The sequence below is a fragment of the Apis dorsata genome, unplaced genomic scaffold, assembly GCF_000469605.1.
Source record: "Apis dorsata unplaced genomic scaffold, Apis dorsata 1.3 scaffold_256, whole genome shotgun sequence".
Taxonomy (NCBI): Eukaryota; Metazoa; Arthropoda; class Insecta; order Hymenoptera; family Apidae; genus Apis; species Apis dorsata.
Genome location: NW_006263534.1, coordinates 794601 through 799575, shown reverse-complemented (window position 1 = coordinate 799575; position 4975 = coordinate 794601). Strand labels below are relative to the sequence as shown.

The window sequence follows — 4975 nt, the reverse complement described above, 5'->3', positions numbered from 1 at the left end:
ATCGCGGTAGGAAAAGATAAGAGCGCGAAGAGGAATGCGAACGTGCAATACGCTCTTTGTCCGTATTTCTCGCCTCTCGTGATTCAGGCTCGAAGCTATTTTTTAATGCCGCGCCATTTTTTTACATTCCTGCGAACGTGCTATCCTTCCTATTTAATGTTTAAATTACCGCGACCCGTTTCGTTTCGTAATTCTTCTGCCTAGGCTACCTGTCCGGGGGAGGGGAGGAGGGAGGAGAGTTTTAAAAAGAGAGCGCAACCTCTTCGCTGGACGTGTCCGTTTCTTTTACACGTACAGTGGGACCCACCACGTTATCGAAACCGTGATCCCGCGATCCCTAATTATCGCGTCGGAGAAAGTGAGCCGCCATGAAAATAAACTCGATTGCGTAATTAATAATAATAATTCAAAACGCATCTCGGAATTCGAATTTCATCTCGACTCCTCTGTAATAACAGGGTTTCGTCGCAGAGGCGTACACGTGGCAAATTTCGCTTCGTGATGAATATATTTGTATTGTACCTGTGGATAGAGATCGTTTCTATCTATTGTCTCGTGGAATTTTTCCTTTTATATCTTAATATTATACAATTAGGCAGAATAGATCTTCTAATCGTCTCGAAATTGTTCTAAAAAAAAAAAAAAAAATTAGGTTAAGTTAAGTTTCTTTTATAGAATAAAATTTAAAAAGGAACTTTTAATATATACACATATATTACGACTTCCTTCTAAAAGAACGATATTAAAATCATCAGCTTCGAGAAAATCGAGGTATTTATCTCTCTTTTACACATCCGATAAACATTAAGACATTCTCCCCTTCACGCCACGCACTAACTTTCATCACGCGAAATAATATTTCGTACGGGGAATAATTTACGAGTTATTCGTACGGTTACGTTACATACTCGGCCATTCCGCGTATTCAACCGGTAATGTACTCCATATTCCAGCGATATACGTACACATAATCCACACGGTCATTTACTTAACGATGCGCTCGCGAGGACGCAACTCTTCCTCGTTTACCTCTCAGCTACCTTCGCTGCCTGATTAATGGGCTCTATGCCAAGAGGACGAGACCGATCGATGATGGATGGGATATAAATGAGTGATTAATCAGTTTACGGTGTCATTGGGTAGCCGATACGAAGCGGTTCCACTACGAGTGAACGTAGCACGCTACGCCTACTGTGTCTATCTTCCGCGCTCTCTCGCCTGCCTTCGTATACGTAAGAATGTCGCTTAAACTGTGTACGCCTAGACCGGTCGCGCGACTAATATGGGAGTGTGCGCCCGGCTGAAGCCTCAACTGGATCACTGATCCAGCTTGCCAATCGAATCGCTTCCCTTGGCCATTAAGCTCTCCTCACAATCGTCAAAATTAACGTGATCTTGATGGATATTGATCGTCTCCTTATATCTTGAAAGAAAAATCGTTGTGGTATTTTTTCGTTTTGGACCATTACGGTGAGAGTATCTGCAACAAGTTTCAAGATCTCAATGCAGTTATACATATTGGCGAAATTTTATGAGAGTTTTGAGATTAATTCTCGGTTGTTTCATTGACGATGAATGTATTCGTGTACAGAAGATGAGGAATTACACGATATTGATTTAATTGATATCGATTAATTGGAGATGTTTAAAGTGAATTATGAATTCTACGTTTAATAATTAAAAGGCTAATGAAAAGTGGTAGCATAGTTGTTATGACATAATGTGCTTTCTTTTTTATTGACCCATACTACTCCGCAACTTAAACAGTGAATGCCATAAAAAAGCCATTAAATCGATCATTCCTTGAATTGTATATTTGCATGTAAATTGTTTTGTTGAAATATAAAATGGAGTTCGAGGAGGAGAATTGTGAAGGAGGCTTAAGGGCGCTTCTCGCAATTGCCGAGAGTAGGCAGGGATACCGAGGGATCATAAGGTGATCGAGGAAGTATCTGATCTATGGCACGGGTCTGACGACTTCGTGAGCTTCCGTGGCTCACTTTTTCATATTCCACGAACCGTAGCTTGCGAAACCTCGTCTCGCTCCAGTTGCATTTTTCTCCCCCTCCGTCCGCCTCGGTTTTCCTCTTCCCTTTGGCGACAGGCTTATCTTCTTAACTTTACAGAATCGTGATTCTTGAATCGATCATTGAAAATATAATTAATTATGTTTAAACTTTCTTAACTCATTTCAACAAATGATATTTAAAAATTGTAAAAAAATTTTTCGACCAGATATCGCAGGCTTTCTTAATTCTTTACAGAATACTTTTAAGAAAAGTGAAGATCGATTAGATATGGAACAGTTTCGTTACCAATCTATTTAAAAATGTTTCCTGATTTGATCGGTTGTTCGTAGGACCATCCATTAGATTTTTGTCGGACTGGGAAAGGCGAAAGAAAGGGTAAAGAGTTTTACAACATGGGAAATCGGCGAGGGGCCGAAATTGGCGTTGCAATAAAGAAAAGGTCAGAGAGACCGTAAAGTTAGCGAGATAATAAAACAAGGCTGGTAATGATGCTGGTAACGTGTGGGGTGTGTTCGGAACGAGAGAAGAAAAGAGGAAATTGCGATGAATTTCTCAACTATCGGCCGCACCATCGGAAGCGATCCGCTTCTAGGAATCGATTATTACGTATACGTTGCTTGGACAATACTCGAAAATCCAGACTTGGAAGGGTTGCAAATTGAGGAGAATTGAGGAGCCCTATTGCAACGAAATATTTTGAATAGGATCTTCTGATTCTTGAACAATAAATTTTTGTCTTATGATCTTGTCTAATTAATATTGTAATTTAAAAAAGGATAATACACGTGAAAACGTGGAATTCTCTGAATCTTCCAGTATATCTACATACAATTCCAAAAGTACGACTATGAAAATTGTGCAACAGTAAAAAGAAGAGTAACTCGACATCGATACATGTATATCAACATTTCATTCTTCGTAATAATGTTCAGAATTATTACTTATAAAGATATTTGTAATAATGCGAATTGAATCCACGATCCACCAAGAAATTGCGCGATATACAACGTTAATGCCATTGGAAGCAAGCAGTCGAGCATTTCGAACCTGCCTCTGCGAGTTGCTATCCATTTCCACCTCGTCGTGAGAGATTACGTTCCCATTCTTTTTTCTTCTCTTCCCTCTTCCTTCCCTCGACGAATTCCATCGTACAACGTGGTTGCTCGTCGTGTGCCGTACCTAATGTTTCTCCAGCTTGATAATTCTTTCCTGCAATTTCTCCTGCGATCGCTTTTATGGTCCCCATCGGTCAGCGGAGAGACCGCTCTCGACACCAGGAAGAAGAACGCGGCTGTGTCGCCGCGTTCCTCTCCAAGGGCTTGTTTTTCTCCGCGAAATTGCACGAGTCGAGGGAGCACAAAAATCCGGAGCAGAAGAAAACGTTCGATTATCTAATAACCGATTCGCCTTTTTCTCCTTCTTCGCGATGATGTTTGTTGAACATGGAGGATGTCTAAATAATTACTCGATCGGCTCGAATAATAATAAAACTCCTCCGATTTCTACGAATGAACACACGTAACTTTGGGGGATGGATCTAAATATTTTAATCCTAAGTCGAATTTCGATTTTCAAAATATAATTTAAAATTTATTGACAAAATTTCCAAAGTAAAAAAAGATTTAGCAAGCGGATATCCACCCATCAAAGCGAATGATCAAGGAAACACGTCCGATTTCACTTTCCCCAAATCCAGATCGTACCGCCGCCGTTATGAAACCCGCATTTAAAATACAATAGAATAATTCCGTAAGTGGTGGTCGAGTTGCGGCCGGCCGAGCGACGTGTCCCGCGCTATCTTCCAGGCATTCATCGCCGCGCCGCGCCGTCGAAAAAGTTACGCAACGCTTCCGCGTGTGCCGCGCGGGGGAAACCGGAAGCGGATCGAGCCGATGCGACCAACGCCCGTTGGCGAAAAATCCGATGTATCGATCGGGTGGAAAACCATCGGAAGTCGATACGCGAAACCGCAAGCCGGGAGGGAATCGCCGCTTCCGCTTGGCCGGCAACCTCTCGATTGTTTCCGCGAGGCAACGGACGTCGTCGATGATCGAAACGACACGAGGGATAAGGAGAAGCGAGAAGAAGAGGAAGAAAAAGAGAAGGTGGTGGAACTCTAGGTGGTCTCTAGGAAATGGGAGGAGAGCGGAGGCGATACGACGGAAATAAAAAAGAAAAAAAGGAAAAAAAAAGGAGAAAGTAAGGCTGGAACGCGCGAGCGTTCGCAGAGGTTGATGGATGGGATCGTGGGATGAGATGGTTCGGAAATCGAAAGCTAATCCTGGAAAAGATTTCTTCCATCAGTGGTTTTTATGGAATTGTTATGTTTACGCAGGAAGCAATAACACGATCGTCATGGTGCTCCACTCGATCGTCGAATATCAGTAATGGGCTGTTTTGCGTACCATTTAAAATGGTGTAATTGATCGAGCCCAATCGTTAAATAGTTAGTTCGATCAATAATAATTATAGGCATAATATTAATTTAAAAAAATTAGATATAAGCGAAAAAAGGAATATAACGTAGCAGAAAGAAAGCAGAAAGGAATAAATTATACGTATACGGTATAAAATTAGTCGAGCTACGTAGATATAATTCTCACGTGATTTTTCAAAGATATCTTTCCGAACTCGGGATCAAAAAGAAAAATATCCAATAACGCGTACACGAGCGTGAATCATCGGCTCCAATTATCCTGTCCTCGAATCCTGTTATCGGATCTCTATCATTCGTTTCATTCTCATTCCCATTGGGAGGGGGAGGATCGAATATACCAACCTCCCCCCACCACCCAGCGAAGTGAAGGAAAACCGGCGAGCAAATCTAATGAAATTAAGATCGAGCAAGCTCGTTAATCACGAGCTTTCCCTCGATCAAATCTATCCTCCCGCGCGAAATTTCGCCCGATAACGATCACGTTGTCGGTGGTTGAATCCACGCCGCA

The 4975-nt window shown here is 41.8% G+C and overlaps 1 long non-coding RNA gene across 1 annotated transcript in view; it reads left to right on the top strand.

Annotated features, from left to right (window-relative positions):
- The first annotated feature begins 539 nt into the window (after positions 1-539).
- Positions 540-4975, top strand: part of LOC116185707 — an 18762-nt gene continuing 14326 nt past the window's right edge. Inside the window, exons 1-2 of the long non-coding RNA XR_004150582.1 lie at positions 540-550; positions 1432-1438. This is a non-coding gene — a long non-coding RNA (uncharacterized LOC116185707). The remainder of the gene's footprint in view (positions 551-1431; positions 1439-4975) is intronic.